The sequence below is a fragment of the Chenopodium album genome, chromosome 8 (genome assembly GCF_948465745.1).
Source record: "Chenopodium album chromosome 8, dcCheAlbu1.1, whole genome shotgun sequence".
NCBI lineage: Eukaryota > Viridiplantae > Streptophyta > Magnoliopsida > Caryophyllales > Amaranthaceae > Chenopodium > Chenopodium album.
The window spans coordinates 21,250,743-21,268,549 of record NC_137841.1 but is presented as its reverse complement, the minus strand read 5'-3'; the positions used below and the strand labels follow the sequence as shown (position 1 = coordinate 21,268,549).

At 37.9% G+C, this 17,807-nt stretch overlaps 1 non-coding gene across 1 annotated transcript; it reads left to right on the top strand.

The window, feature by feature from the left end:
* The first annotated feature begins 12,596 nt into the window (after positions 1–12,596).
* LOC145556950 (small nucleolar RNA R71) lies at positions 12,597–12,704 on the top strand. Its single transcript, XR_014092040.1, has one exon. It is a non-coding gene; the product is annotated as a small nucleolar RNA R71 (small nucleolar RNA).
* Positions 12,705–17,807: the final 5,103 nt, after the last annotated feature.

The following is a 17,807-nucleotide window of genomic DNA, read 5'->3' as shown; positions in this document are numbered from 1 at the left end:
AAAAAGAGGGAGAGAGAGGATCAAGAAATTCTTGATGAGAGTTGATGATTTGAAAAAGGGAGATATGACCTCTATTTATAGAGGAAAAAAGAGGGTCAAAGGATAAGAAAAGAACCTGAATTCGAATCGAAATAAAACTCAATGGACAACAGTTTTTGCGGATTTTGTTTTTATCATATCTTTTGATCCAGAAGTCCAAATAAGGCATATAATATGTCGTTGGAAATCTCTTGAAGTCTACTTTCCTACTCAATTGAAATCAAATTTTAAAAAAAAAATTATATAAAAAGATATGGCCGAAATAGTTGGACGGTGTCAGTTTTAGATAGAGTTTTGTATTTCTTTCATATCTTTTTTGTTATAGCTCAGAATTAATATTATAATATATCATTGGAAAGATAAATTCAAGATCTGTCCAGCCATAAACGATTTGGATAAAGATTATGAGGCACCAAAATAATATCTGACTGTCTTTGAACATCTTTAAATTAGAATAGAATTAGGATTTTTAAAAAAGGAAAGTTTTTATAAAAGGAAAGTTTTTATTTAACTCAAATTCTTTAATATTATCTTTTCAAAAGGATAATTAAGATCTTTTAGAAACTTATAGAAGCTTCTAATTAATCCTAATTAGTTTAGGATTAGGATTAGACTTTTGGACCCACCACATGATCATTGGGCCGTAGGTAAAAACCGGTTTGGGCCCAGTTTAGTATTTTGGACATAATTTCCTCATTATTCATCAAAATTGAGCTTATAATATATCGTTGGAAAGGTCTTTTCAAGCCCCATTCAACTACACCATTATTGGACCCATATCATGGACCAAACTAAATTGGAATGCACGTTTTTCAAAAATAGGGTAAGATAAGAAATATTTTCAAAAACAGAAAGAAAGATATTTTAATAAAAAAATTCTCATCACTAGACTTTTCACACTTTTGCTTTGTTCAATAATCAAATGACATGAAAAGGTATTCATCACTGGGTTTGGTTTTGGGGAGACACAAATGGGTATCTACACAAATGAACTCTTTCTTTCTCATAACATGTTAATGTTACATCAAAAGAGCATTTTACTAAATTTTAAGACGCATTTTATCAAAAATGGCTTAACTATGGCCTATATAAATTCTAATTTGCCTATTTCCTACATTTCTTATCAAATAATTTATTTCTAAGCTAAAACACATCATTCATCAAACTAACATTTGCTAAACTAATTTTTCACTAATTTGTTCAAAATTACCCATTAAAACATACAAAAAATCAAGTAAGTAGCAAAACCACTATGGAGTTAGCGATCTCATGGATCGTGAAGGGATATAACCTTCACCCTGTGAATGTTTTACAAGTTCCTAAAACTTGTTGGCGACTCTTTTACTCTAGCTTCCTTCCCTTTAGACGCCACCATGCTTAAGTGTATGATCACATTGGGGCTTAAGTGTGGGATGCTTGAAATATTCCCTATAGTTTTTTGGCGACTCCATTGGGGAGGATTTCTATTTTAATTCCTAAAATTTATTTTGGCAATAATTTAGAATGAGTGGATGAGACTCGAAAAGTTCTAAGTATTCATGTGCGTAATTTTGATTGACATTATTGGAATAAGCATAAAAAAGGTTCACATTGGAAAGACCATCTGTAATACGTAAAAAACATAGGATTTTTACACGTAGGAAATTTAGGAAATATCTTTCACAACTAGGATTGAAAAACGCTACAAAAAATTGGAAAATTCAAAGAATAGAAAGTTGCTGAGGCATGTAGGAACCGACGTCGAGAAAACAGAGCCAGTGCCATGCGATGGCTCTATCGCTGTGCGACAACAATGTCGTTTGGCGATAGAGCTATTTTAAGGTGACATACCCTGTTGTCTCGCGCCATGTTCTTCCAATACTGAGCCAGAAATCTACCCTTTTTTCGACCAATTCTAGTACTGTTCGCTCAATTCTACTTCTTGATTGAGTTTTTCTTACTATTCTGAACTCATATGGCCATAACCCTCTGGGAATTCACGCTCTATCTACCCAATCAAACGCTCATGGCAACGAAGGGTACATCCGAGTTTGTTGAATTCACCAAACCGTGGAAGCAAGTTTAAATCGCGAGTCCCATCGACACGCGCCAGCCCTTCCAAAGGTAAGGCTTCCGCGCGGTGCATCCGAACTCATAACCATGGACCCTATTTGACTAAACCATATCCTGAACTTTAGAAAACTAGGACCATGGTTAGGTTACAAACTCATTGCATCATATTGTGCTTACTTGACTACTCGTGAATTCTTACTTGTGCATAGCCTATGTGTGCTTACACTAACCATTTGTTTGACTTGTGAATAAGTCTAAATAAATAAATTAATGACTAAAGGACTTTGCTTAATTAATTAATTAATTAATTAATTAATATGAGTCTAAATTAACTGTTTAAACCGGACTTAGTACGACTATAGGCCGTCCTTTTAGAGTAAAGTACTGGAAATAGACCCAGACAACTGCTCCAGTAATGGCGCAGGAGTTTGGAATGTGGCGCAACATGCTAGTGTCCAGCATAACGCAAAAACTTTGTCGCATTGCGCTGGGTCTTAGCGCGTGGCAATAGTTCTGTTGCTTCGGCGACAGTTCAGTTTCTTGCTCGAGTCCTCACGCTAAGTCTAATTAATCGATTCATTAAAAATCAAAATAATTATGTAGTCCTTAATTGAGTCTAAGCACATAGTCCCATGGTCTTACATAAGTGTCAAATTAAAAGCAAACACCTTATGTATGTTTCACATTGACCATGTCTAGAGAGTCTTGTGCGCGAGTGTTTTTCGTCATTTTTTAGGGGGGTAAGTCGGATATTAATCCTCCAATTAAACCATACTTGTTGAACCTTAAACTTTATTCCCATAAATATGCACCCTTTGTTTAAAACAAATAAAATCAAAGTCAATTTGAGTCAAGTCATTAAAGCAAATGGTTTAATTTACAGTACTTGGTCAAGAAGAGAAGGTCGGCTAATCAAGGACAACACTTTTGTTCAAGTTTCCCTTTTTGATAAACCGATTTGTCAAAAGAGAAAGGCTAACAGGATAATGGCAACTCAAGTAGAAGTCAATCAACTTAGGCAAGACTTGGCCAATGTGACCGAAATGATGAAGACTATAGCTCTTCAAGTCAATGACCCTGCAAGACAACTACAAATGCAACGAATGGAGGAAAGTTTGAACCAACTCTCTAATGACTACAAATTCCAGGGCATTAGCTCACAAGGGGTCTCGGTGGACAAGGAGCTTCTTCCTCATAAGTTCAATGCCAATGACATCCCTAGGTTCAAACCCACTGAAAATCCTTACTTCCACTTAAGAGCTTTTGAAACTATAATGAATATTAAGGGGATAGATAGGAAAGTCTTCCATTCCTTTTTCTCTTTATCCCTTGAAACCGTTTTCCAACAATGGTTATTTTCCCTTGACAAGGAAAAGATTTCTACTTGGGATGTTAAAATTAATAAGTTCTTCCTCATAATTATTAGTGAACGCTTTCATTAATAATTACAAGTGTAACATTCAGGTTAATACTGATCATAGAGAGCTTGAAATGTTAAAACAAAAAGAGAACGAAGGTTTCACCTCCTTCTTTAATAAGTGGAGGGAAACTTCTGCCAAAATGGTTAAGGTGCCTAGTGAAAAAGAATCTGTACGGATGTTCATTAAGAATCTCCAGGAAAATATTGTAATCATCTCAAGTACCAAAGCAATTTGAGTACTTTTAAGGTCATTTACGATGTAGGAATCAACATTGAAGATGAACTTGCAAAGAAAAAAACTGCTAGTAACTCCAACAGTGGCTGGAAAGGAAAGAAGAACGACAATCCTTCTTGTTCCAAAACCACCCACTCAAACAATGTTAGCACCTTTAACCTGAATGAAGTCCTTGCTAAGAATAATCAAGGACAAATGAAGCCATTTAGGAAAAACTATACTCCTATTGGCATGAGTTATGACACCGCATTTGATCACCTTCATACAAAAGGTCTTATAACTCCCATTAGACCATTTAGAGATCCACCAGTCAAAAGGAGGACGGCTAATTGGAATCCCAATGCACATTACAAGTACCATCAAGGTAGAGGTCACCTTACTAAAAACTGTTGGAAGTTAAAGGAAACTATTCAAGATCTGATTGATAGCAACAAGCTTCCATTGCCTCTTGCGAGCAAGAATCTAAGTATCAATAATGCTTCACTTTAAGATTCCTTGGCTATTTCCGATGAGAAAAATGACATTGACCCATCATCCCTCATCGAACCAATCAAGGAAACTCATGCCCTTGAAGAAGAGGAGGAAACCTTCTTCGATGCCATGAGTGATCTTCCTCCAAATCAACAACTTGCCACAAAAGAGGAAGTAAGGGCCCTTAATCAACTGATGAAGGAAGTAATGGCCGTTTATAGTGAGGCCCTTGATTACATCAAGACGAATCAAAATAAATACGACGTTCAAGAGGCGACGCCTATACAGGCTATTAAGAGGAAACCATTTTCTCTACAAGTAGTGGAAACACCTAAAAGGAGTGACAAGTCTTACACTCCAATTAGGACCTCTTACGCTAACATGTTTCAAATGCTCTTCGACAATGGGAAGATCAAACCCCTCGAGCCAAGACCATTTGAATCATATAAGAGGACAGATAGGTTCTATTGTCTATACCATTGACAGGGTAAAGTCGTATCCCCTAATAAAAAATAATTACCTAAATCACTAACTACAGTAGATAGGGAAGTAGGGTCGATCTCCACAGGGAAACAGGCCTTTTTAATTCTAATTAATTATTATAATCTAAATTATTTAAGTAACCAATATTTATAATTAAGTAAGAAACTAAACTACTAAGGTTGAGAATAGGAAGAAAACAATATATGAAAGGATCTAGGGCATAGGTTCACCAATAAATAATACTCCAGGGTAAAACATAGTAACCAATCATTGACATTGCATAAATAACATGATTAACATGCTCTCGCAATTTATTAATCAACATAGATCTAACAGGCTCTCGCAATTTACTAGATCTAAGTTCTTATTGAAAATAGCCTTTAATATCAAATTAACATCTGCTCGATTCATCAATTTAATATTGCTATACTTTTACAAACCGCAATTGTAAAACAGTAAAACAATCCAATAAGAAATTATCATGCAATACCAATAATCAATAATAGTTAATCATCAATGCATCAATTAACCAGATTGTAAAGGGCTCTCGCTACGTATTACAATCACACAATTAATTTACCGGTATTAAATCTCATCTCTCGAATCTTGACTTAACCATTTATAAATTAACTTGCCTATTGAAACTAGACCTAAACATTAATTCTCATCTCTCGATTCTTGAATCAATATTGTCAAAATCATGCATAAAAGATAGGCCTAATCTAGTCACAGAGCATTAAATCAATCAATAGGAAATTAATCTAGCATTGATAATCAACAACAATAATTTACCCCTTCATATTAATTATTAGATCCCCGTAAACCCTAGAAATTAAACTACTCACACATATTAAAAACTAAACTAATCAAGGTAATAAAATAAATCATAATGAAAGGAATAAAATAAATAACTAAGATTAAGGGAAAAGAAATCGTTACCAAAATAAATCTGGAATTAATGAAAGAATTAAGAACAAAGGTTTAGAGAGAGAATTTAGGAGAGAGAAAAATACTAAGTAGAGAGAGAAAGTCTAAAAAAGAAGGTCCGTCAAATTAATCGTCCTAAAAACGTACTTAAACAAAACTAAAACAACTCCTAATTAGAAACTAATTGCTCGACAAAAGAGCCTTTCTAGAAACACGCGCCCGATCGGGCTAGAGGCCGCCCGATCGGGCGCGCCTTTTTTCTCGCACTGCTCTTCTCACAGCCGCGCCCGATCGAGCTAGCAGCTCACCCGATCGGGCGCGCCTTTGGCCACGCACCAGCACACCTCTTGCGCGCCTTGCCCGATCGGGCCCTTGCTTCACCTCGAGGTGCGGAGCTTCGATTGGGCTTATTTCTTCGGCCCAATCCGGATATCCACTTAGGGTCTTGATCACTCGGTCCATATACCTCGGTATCCCGATTACCGAGCCCTTAATCACCGGCTCTCACCGGTCTTGGGCTCCAAAAGTGGTCGTGTCCTTCTAGCTTCCGTAGTCGATCCAATAAAGCTCGGGAAAATGCTCCAAGAGTGCAATTTCCTGTAAAATACAACTAAAACTACGAAAACACTAGAACACACAAAATTAGTAATAAAAGTGGCCCGAAAGAGCCAAAAACACTACTAATAACGACCACGGGACGGGGGTAAAACACTATATAAAATGGACATATCAAACTCCCCCAAGCCAAACCTTTGCTTGTCCCTAAGCAAAGAGCTCATCAATGAACATATAAATCATACTTCACCCCAATAATCAAATCAAAAACCAACGATCCAAGGCAAATCTAATGAACATGCTTCAACATCAATCAATCTCATTCATCTAATCACCCTTCCTCCTTAACAATTGTCAAATAGAGCAAACCACAAGAGCATATAGAATTCAAGACTAGTGCTCACACACTCAACTCTCATCTATAAGGCGAGTAAAAGATGTACTCGATCGCTCTCCAACCACCCCTTTAATGTGAACAATTCCCTCCCAACTCACACTCTCGTGTGTATAAAACAATGAACGCTCATCCTACTAGTCGACTCGAAATATGCCAAGTCATAACTTGCATTGACAAACAACACTTTCATATTCATACAATTCTATGCACAAAGGTCAAAAGGTCTTTAAAGCTTGTAATGTAAGGCTAGGGTAAAGGGTAGGATAAATTTGGGAATAAGTGAGAGAAAAGTTATGCTTAAAGGAGCCATATCCTAATAAACCCATGATCAAAATAATGATGATCATACACATATCCAACATAACCAACTCCAACAACAATCCACCAAATATACTCCAAACAATATAAACAATCCCAACACTTACAATAATCACTCATAAAAATATGATAATGAAGAAATAGAGTGAATAAACAAACTTTATTTTTCAACTTGAATTTTTTTCAATGAAGCTCTTTTTTTTTCCTTTGATCAACCTCCAAATAGAACATTAGAACATTTTTTTCCTTTCGAAAATCACTTATTTTTTTACATTTTTTTTTTCTTTGAACTTCTATTTTTTTATAACATCATGCTTTATTTTTTCAAGAAAATATAACTCTCAAACTCATCAAAAATAAACATGATCAATCAACAAAACAACTTCTCAAACCCGACCCAAATTGTGCAAATAATAAGCACACTACAAACTCCCTCACCTCACTCACTAATAGCTCCCCCAAGCCAAGCTTGGGACTAGTAACCAATGGGGCAAAATAGGCTTGTAATGTGGCTAATAAACAACAAAAAGGTCAAGGCAACAACATGGGTAGCAAGAAAGGAACAAATGCATCTACAATCATCTGGAGGCTACCTAAAAGAACAAATGCCTTCGTCCTCCACAATGTGCATAATAATGAATCATATAAACATTACTTATAGTTGCAAACCAATACTCAAATTCATTGACATACCAGGAACTATGGAACTATCACACATTCCTAACCAAATCAACTAGTCAAGCACTATATTCACAAGTAGTTGGGCAAAATTGACGCATGTTTAGGAATCCAAACAATTAGACTTCAAATCATGACCAACGAATCCACAATATTCATCATCGAATACCAAGAATCAAAACAATTTTTTCAAGTACGGGGCACAGGGAAGCATGATTTACAATTCATTGGAACGTATTTTTGATTTTTTTTTATTTTTCAATTTTTTTGTATTTTTCATATATAAGAAAGCGATAAAAACTACACTAGGAAAGCAAATAAAACTATACTAGAAAGCAAATAAAGAGAGAAAAGGAAGAGAATTACCAAGTGAAAGAACACCCCCCAAGCCAAATCAAGCAATGCCCTCATTGACTTGGGAGAGTAGCCTACTCCTCATCCTCATCCATCCTTGAATAGCCCCCGCCGTGGCTAGAACCAGCTCCTCCATGGCTAGAGCCACCACCTCCATACCCCGAACCACCTGCATAGTAGTTAGGGTCTACATTCCCACCCATACCCCCATAAGGAGCATCACCCCCATATCCGTGGACCGAAGAGTAGTCCACGTAAGTACCATACGCACCGGGGTGAGAATACCCTCCTTGGGGGTATTGGAACCAATCGGGAGTAAGTGAATTGGGAGGAATAGCCCCCCGACGGGCGTAATCATCATACATGGGGTAAAGGCCCCTCCCTAGGTTCCTCTCTATAAGACCAACCCGCCCATCTAAGGTGCTTAACCTAGAGTCTAGGTTTTGCATCATGCCCTCAACTCCCCCTTGCCCCGTCTCAATGCGGTCTAATTGGCTCCTAAAAGCCGAAAAGTCATATGGGGCATTGGGGTCGACATTGTAATCGACCGAGGAAGTGGGCATGCCATAGGTGAAAGGTGGGGGTGGTTGGTAGTGTGGTGAGTGGTGAGTGGTGAATGGGGGATTGGTGGGGTTGTGGTGAGGGGTGAGGTGGTTGAACCTCACCTTGACCATTTATCTCGAAAGTATAAGAGGGCTTCCCCCTCTCAAATTTGGTCAAGGCGGGGTTGGGTAAGGTAAAGGCTTGGTCTCTCCTACCCGATTGTCGGTGGACAATCCACCAAGTATCTCTCCCCACAGGTTGCACCCAGTTCAAACTCCCTAAATAGGGTAGGTCCATTAGGTTCGATCCCACAACTTTCCTATGCCCATCGGGGTTTCAACCTAGGTGTTTCCTAGCAATGTGGGTCACTAACCCCCCAAAGTAAATAGGTGCCCTAGACCTACTAGCCTCGGCCGCATTGGCCGCCCTTTGGAAGTGATTGGCTATCCTATGGGGTATGTTCAATTTTTCAGTAGTGGGAAGTATAAAGGATGACAATAGTTCCAATTCATCTCTCCTAACATTTGTCGGTTCATGCCTCCCAAAAATAGTGAGGCCGGCAAATCTTTGCCAAAGTTTTGGGACGGGATGTTGAATCCACGTCCCTTTGGCATGCTGGAGGTTCACTAAATCCTCCCCAGTTAGCCTCTTATAGACCACGGCGGTGTGGTCTTGAGAGAGCTCAATAGGTTTATCCAATTTTAAATCAAACAACTTTCCAAATTCTTTAAGAGTTAGTCTCACATCGTTGTTTAATAATCGGAATTGTACATGAGTGATTAGTGCATTCATTTTAATAACATTAAAACTTGAGATAAATTCCAATGTTAAATAGTCATATGTATCATGGCACATTTGAAAAAAACCACTCATGCCTATACCTTTGAATAATTTTTCCACATATTTATCTAGGCCTAACCTAACTAATGTGGGATGATGAATAAAACGGGTAGAGATTACCTGACGATCGATGAGGTTGACCATCCTAACCCGTTGCTCCTCCGAGGTAATGACAACCTCCTCCCATCCCGGAATTTGAAGATCCGGGTTGATTGTTGGTTGTGGTGCCCTTGAGCTCTCACCCCTTTGGTTCCTTGAACGCTTTAAGGCCATTTTCTTGTAAAATAGTGGCAAATTAGAGGTTTCTCTCTCTTAGGGTTTGAGAAAATTTGAGAGAAAATAGGGGAAAATTAGTGTAAATTGTAGAGGAGGATGAGGGGAGATGGAATATGTAAGAATTTTTTAGTTTGGATGGAAGAATTGGAGGAGATCTTGGATTGAAGTGAAGCTTTTTGGTTTGAAAATGGAGGTTTTAGAGAGAGAAAGTGAAATGAAGAAGATGAAATAAGGAGAAAGTGAGGAAAGAAAGAAGAGAAAAGAAAGTAAAAGGGGGACGGGCAAATGGCGCGCCCGATCGGGCGATCCTCGCCCGATCGGGCGAATGTGCGAATCTCCAGAACTGAAGTTGCGCGCCCGATCGGGCGAGCTCCGCCCGATCGGGCGCGAACGCGAAGAGAATTTTCGCCCCTTATTCGCCCGATATATCTTTTCCTTCTCACTCGATTTGCGCCCGATCGGGCGGAATTTGCTCGACTTTCTTACTGAACTTGCGCGCCCGATAGGGCGGCTTCGCCCGATCGGACGAAAAGAAAGATCAATTCTAGCTCTCCTCTCGTGCCCGATTGGGCAGCCACGCCCTATCGGGCAACTTAAAGGCTGAAATCTGGGTTGCTTGCGCGCCCGATCGGGCCCGAGCAGCCCTTTTTCTCCGATTTCTTTTCTTCTTCAGATTTTTCTAAGTCTTTATACCTGTCAAATTCATACCTGTGCAACAACACTGAAAACTGGTGAAATATCACTCTCCTCGCCTCTCTAAAAAAAACAAAAATAAGGAAAAGGAAAACTAATCTAGAAAGCGTGAAATACGGGTTGCCTCCCGCAAAGCGCTGGTTTATCTAGGTCCCGCACGACCTTCTTACCAAGTACAATTTCTAGGACCCTTGGTCTAACGCTTGATCGGGTGGTTTCTCACCCGGTCTAGCGATGTTTAGGCTGCGATGCGGCTTCCTGACATAACCTGTGGGACGCCAAGTCGCCTTATCTGGTGGATCCTCCTTTACTTGGACTGGGGGATCTTCAATGCTACGCACTAAAAACCCTTCTTCGATCGAATGTTGCTTCAAATTGTCATTGCGTTCAACACTTGCAACTCGATCTGGCGGAACATTTACCGTAGGCTCGATTTGCACAACTTGCTCGATCGGTTCAACTTGTTCATCCTCGAAACCAAGAACAACATTGTAGAGTGCTCTTTCTATTGCATCGACTTCCTTCTTCCATTTGTCTATCTCATCTGAAAAGGATGCAACACAAGATACCGCCTCCAAGGGATCTTTTTCAAGAGCTTGGGGCTTATTAGAATAATTTACAACCACATTAACACTGAAACATTTCTCCTCAGTCATGGAGCTTTTAGGGGCATTATTCAGATTAAAGACCACTTTATCGTCCCCTACTGATAGTGTTAACTTACCACTTCTTACATCTATAACTGCTCCTGCAGTGTTAAGGAATGGTCTACCCAAAATAATTGGGGTTTGCATATCCTCAGCCATGTCAAGAACAAAAAAATCCACAGGTATATAAAATTTACCTACTCTAACGGGGACATCCTCTAAAACACCTAAGGGGTATTTAAAAGAACGATCGGCCATTTGTAGAGTTATATTGGTAGCTTTTAACTTACCCATATTCAACTTGGAACACACAGATAATGGCATGACGCTAACACTAGCACCCAAATCACATAATGCATTATCAATCAAGATATTGCCAATATGATAAGGGATAGAAAAGCTACCCGGATCTTATAATTTAGGTGGAGACTTATTTTGAAGTACAGCACTACACTCTGCAGTGAAAGCTACTGTCTCTACCTCACTAATAGACCTTTTTCTCGTCAAAATTTCTTTCATAAATTTTGCATATGAGGGGATTTGTGTGATTAATTCAGTAAAGGGGACTGTTACCTTCAAATCTTTTACCACCTCCAGGAACTTACCAAACTGCTTATCCAAGTTTGTCTTTAATTGACGATTGGGGAAAGGAAGTTTGATGATTGGCTTTGGAGCATTCTTATCTTTGTCTGGAGTAGCCACCTTCTCTGGAGTTTTACCCTGCAATGTAGAATTAGATATGTTAGTATTATCCTTTAGCCCTGCAAGGCTATCAAATACATTGTCTGGTTTAATGGAATCAAGATTAGCAGTATTTAATAAAACAGGTTCATCAACTCTGGGCATAGAGGGCCCTTCATAGTTTGAACCACTCCGTAGAGTAATTGCAAATGCTTGATCCGTAGGCCTAGTCGGCTGTGCCGGCAGGGCTCCCTGTTGGAGGGCTTGTAGAGTAGCGGAGAGTTGCGTAATTTCATTATCTACAATTTTATTATGCGCTAGAATTTGATCAATTGTCGCATCTCTGCTCTCCATGTGCTTTTGCATATTGTCCAACATTGCTCTAATTTCCGCCAGAGAAGGATCGGAAGATGAGGGGGTTGTTGTGGTTGGTTCTTCTAGCTAGCATTGGGATGATAATATTTTTGCTTCTGTTGCTGTGGCGCCTGTGGTTCTTGTGGTGGTGGATTTTGAACATTAGTGCTCCGGTAGGAAAGGTATGGATGATTCCGATACCCAGGATTGTAAGTGTTGGAGTATGGGTTATTCTGCCTATAAGCTTGGAAGGCATTAACTTGCTCCACGGAACTCCTGCAATCCTGCTCCCAGTGACCTACAATACCACAATTTTCACAGAAAACCTCATTAGAATTATTATTAATTGCAGAAACATTGGCTACATTAGCAGTACTCAGATTATCTAATTTTTGGCAAATAGAGGTCAGTTGAGCTTGCAAAAAGGATACATAGTCGACACTATGCTTCCCCTTGTTAGCAAATCCTCTAGGATTCCCATATTGGGAATTGTGTATCGCCATATCTTCAATAACCTGACCTGCATCATCAACATTAAGATTCATAAATCTCCCACTAGCTGCAGAGTCTAAGATTATTCTAGAGGAATTTCCAATGCCGTTATAAAAGGCTTGGATTAACTGCCATTGTGCTAAATTATGGTGAGGGCATTCTCTTTGTAAGTCCTTGAACCTCTCCCAAGCCTCATATAAAGACTCATCGGCTTCTTGGGCAAAGTTCTGAATCGCACTCTGTAATACTGCTGTTCTCTCTGCAAGATAATACTTGTTATAGAAATTCAAAACAAGAGTTTCCCAGTCAGTTATACCAAGTGTAGTTCTATTTAAGCCATTAAACCACAATTTAGCTTTTCCAGTTAAAGAGAAGGGAAAGAGAATCTCCCTGATTTAGTCTTGAGTGACCCCAGCTTGCCTGATGGTGTTGCAATATTGACAATAGTCGGTAATGTGAAGATTCGGGTCTTCACCCTTGGTTCCACTGAATTGCTTCCTCTCTATCATCGTTATAAATTGAGGTTTAATTTCAAATTGAACCCCATCAAGAGCTGGAGTAGGGGTGAGATGTGGAAAATCCGTAAGCTTTGGTTGTGAATAATCACTAAGCTTCTTTGGAGCCGTCATCTCTGATTCTGCGTCTGATGATGCCTCTAAATCGCTGGAATCAGTTGGAGGATCGCGGTGATTATTGTTATTATCACCAGAATCCGCCAGGATTTGCTTGTAGAAGTTTTTCTGTCTATGGAAGGAACGTTCGATCTCAGGATCGAATGGGATGTAACCTGATCTGGAACACCTGGGCATAATCAAAAACTAGAAGCAAATATGAGATTTGTCTTAGAGAACTGACGCTCTCTGAGACAAAAGAGAAATAATCTAGACTACAAAAACAATCGGAAATAAAAATAAAATCGTTTCCCCGGCAACGGCGCCAAATTTTGACAGGGTAAAGTCGTATCCCCTAATCAAAAATAATTACCTAAATCACTAACTACAGTAGATAGGGAAGTAGGGTCGATCTCCACAGGGAAACAGGCCTTTTTAATTCTAATTAATTATTATAATCTAAATTATTTAAGTAACCAATATTTATAATTAAGTAAGAAACTAAACTACTAAGGTTGAGAATAGGAAGAAAACAATATATGAAAGGATCTAGGGCATAGGTTCACCAATAAATAATACTCCAGGGTAAAACATAGTAACCAATCATTGACATTGCATAAATAACATGATTAACAGGCTCTCGCAATTTATTAATCAACATAGATCTAACAGGCTCTCGCAATTTACTAGATCTAAGTTCTTATTGAAAATAGCCTTTAATATCAAATTAACATCTGCTCGATTCATCAATTTAATATTGCTATACTTTTACAAGCCGCAATTGTAAAAAATTAAAACAATCCAATAAGAAATTATCATGCAATACCAATAATCAATAATAGTCAATCATCAATGCATCAATTAACCAGATTGTAAAGGGCTCTCGCTACGTATTACAATCACACAATTAATTTACCGGTATTAAATCTCATCTCTCGAATCTTGACTTAACCATTTATAAATTAACTTGCCTATTGAAACTAGACCTAAACATTAATTCTCATCTCTCGATTCTTGAATCAATATTGTCAAACTCATGCATAAAAGATAGGCCTAATCTAGTCACAGAGCATTAAATCAATCAATAGGAAATTAATCTAGCATTGATAATCAACAACAATAATTTACCCCTTCATATTAATTATTAGATCCCCATAAACCCTAGAAATTAAACTACTCACACATATTAAAAACTAAACTAATCAAGGTAATAAAATAAATCATAATGAAAGGAATAAAATAAATAACTAAGATTAAGGGAAAAGAAATCGTTACCAAAATAAATCTGGAATTAATGAAAGAATTAAGAACAAAGGTTTAGAGAGAGAATTTAGGAGAGAGAAAAATACTAAGTAGAGAGAGAAAGTCTAAAAAAGAAGGTCCGTCAAATTAATCGTCCTAAAAACGTACTTAAACAAAACTAAAACAACTCCTAATTAGAAACTAATTGCTCGACAAAAGAGCCTTTCCAGAAACACGCGCCCGATCGGGCTAGAGGCCGCCCGATCGGGCGCGCCTTTTTTCTCGCACTGCTCTTCTCACAGCCGCGCCCGATCGAGCTAGCAGCTCACCCGATCGGGCGCGCCTTTGGCCACGCACCAGCACACCTCTTGCGCGCCTTGCTCGATCGGGCCCTTGCTTCACCTCGAGGTGCGGAGCTTCGATTGGGCTTATTTCTTCCGCCCAATCCGGATATCCACTTAGGGTCTTGATCACTCGGTCCATATACCTCGGTATCCCGATTATCGAGCCCTTAATCACCGGCTCTCACCGGTCTTGGGCTCCAAAAGTGGTCGTGTCCTTCTAGCTTCCGTGGTCGATCCAATAAAGCCCGGGAAAATGCTCCAAGAGTGCAATTTCCTGTAAAATACAACTAAAGCTACGAAAACACCTGAACACACAAAATTAGTAATAAAAGTGGCCCGAAAGAGCCAAAAACACTACTAATAACGACCACGGGACGGGGGTAAAACACTATATAAAATGGACATATCAACCATCAATCAGGAGGACATACTATACCATAGAGCACCGTTTCAAATTCAAAGATCTTATCCAGAAATTAATTGACAGTAAGAATTTGGTCCGAATCCCACTAAAAAGGGATGTTAGCATCAACGGAGTCTAGGAAAGTGATGATGAGGATGTTTACCTCAAAGATGTGAAGGAAACTCCATTTTCCACAATATACCCAGTAGATGATATTTGGGATGAAGAGGATTCATCCATAGATGTCCTCACAAGATCAGGGAGAGTGCAACTTCCCTTCACTACACAACCTATCCCTACAACTCAACAAGTTCCCATACCGATCATAGAATACAAAGACGTTGTCAAACAACTAAAGAAGACTAAGGTCGAAATGAACATATGGAAACTACTAGCCACATCTCGTGAACATAGAATTGCAGTAATGGATGCTTTAGCTAAAGTAGGGATAGATTCAGAAACCACTCTAGAGGGATTAGCTAATTTCCTAACGAGTGATATTCCAAGTCCCATCAATATAATCACCTTTTATGACAAAGACTTACCTCCAGAAGGTGATAAACATAACAAAGCCTTGAACCTCACAGTAGTCTGCAAGAGAATGAATGTCCCAATGACTCTTGTAGATAATGGATCAGCAATTAATGTCTGTCCACTACGAACTGCGAGGATGTTGGGGATAAGAGATGAAGGTTTGTCTCTGTAGACATCTACTTTTGGCCTCCTGTCTCGATAGGAAGTGTAACACCTCATAATTTTAAGCTAAGATTTTTCGCGCACATTTCACTAATGCTTTGATTTATGTTCTAATTTCGAATTTCTAATTAGTTATAATATATATTTTAATATTGTTGTTAATATTGTTATTATTAATAAGGTTATTAAATATATACATTATTAACTGCTTCATATTTTGTTTTTTCTTCCTGATTTTTGTTATATTATAAAATTTATATGTTATTTTGCATTATGATTAAATGGTTATTATTGATTATTATTGTTCTTATTATAATTATTTTTGTTATTGTTGATGATAATATCTATTGTTATTATTTATAGTGTTATTATAAGTGTATTTTATTTGCTTCTTGTTTCATTTCTTCTCCTCGATTTTTGGGCCTACTAGGGTTAGCTCAAGATAGAATTCGGACTAGTATTTAACGGTCTAAATAGGCATGTCTAACCTTATTTATTTTCACTTCTTAAGCCCATGATAGTTCTTAGTTAAATTTCTCAAAACTAGTCCAATTAACATCCTTAATCTAGGGTTTTGCCTTGTAATCACATGTGTTGCTTGAGCCCATCTTCTCCTATTTCTCACGGGCTTGTTGCTATTCATTTTTCCACCCTAGTAACCCCCCATTTACACCCACAATAAATGCAGTCCAAAACCGCTTGGTATTCCCTACCATTCACATACAAAAAACAACGCTTCTTGTGCGTGAGGTTGCTGCACCATCACAACAATTTTCTCCTCTCAAATTCCGTCTAATTTTCTGGTAATAATCAAGAGATCTTCTTGGGTCATTTCTTCTATATTTTACCCTCTTATTCAAGCACTCGAACACCATAGAACCTCACCGATCAAGGCTAGCAAGAGGCGTGACTTTGGAGTGGCTCGAGCGGATCCAAATTATGATCTTTTCCTCTCTTCTAATCTGATTTTTCACGCTCTCCATTCAAGGTAACTACCACTATTCTATTACTATAGAAACCATGGTTGGGTTTAAGTTAAGGTTAGATACAATTAGGTTAAGTTGTTTGGATTTTCTGTTGCGGTCGAACGAGCTTGTATTCTGTTTTGACAATGTAGTTTGCATGAGAATGCTATTATGTGGATAATGTTATTTTAGATTGTTTATCATGTCTACATGTTGTTGTTTTGGTCATGTTCAACTATATAATAGTTGTCTTATATTGCAAGTTGTTCTGGTCTCAGTTTATTTCGGTTGGAGCATGGTTAATGCGCTTTGAAAATCTTGAAATACTTGATGCCCACTTACTGATCATGCATGAGGTTTTCTTATTGATATTGTAGGGGAATATTGTGGCTTTTATGTTTTGATTTAATTTCATGAAGCAAGTGTTGTTTAGATTAAAGCTAGATGTGTAAACTTGCTCTAATTTTCATCCTAATCACAATCCGAGTTATTCTCACATTATATCATTGATGTTGTTGAGCATATATGTACATTATCATTATCTTGTCCCTAGTACTCATGTTTAGATTATATTATTAGTTTCATGTTTAGCCAATAATATAATCATGGGTTGTCATGTTTGGTGGTGGCCGAAGTCTTGCAGTTCCATATTAGGTTGTTTGTGGTTATTTTTCATGCCTGGATAATTGATTAAGGTGTTAAAATTATATCATTAATAATTTACTTTTATTATATTTATAAAATTTTATCTTTTATTTTGTTGGATAACATACTATTTATTTAAATGAGTCGGTATAATGATGGAAATTGTGACCAAGGATCAATGTTGATTTATATTGTGAGTGTTTAAGGAGTTTTTAAAAAATGGTTTAAAAGTGTTAAGTAAGTTGTCGACGTCGTTGTGCTTTAAAGTAGAATAACACTGTTTTTTAACACCACTTCGCCAAGGGTTGTGTACGGAGTGTATTGTGATATTTTGTTATAATTAGCTTCGTACCCAAATCCAGACAATAATAGTGACACATTGTTATGATATATGAGTTACTTTATATATTTTGAAGATAACTCTTTTGAAGGATTTTTGTTGAATT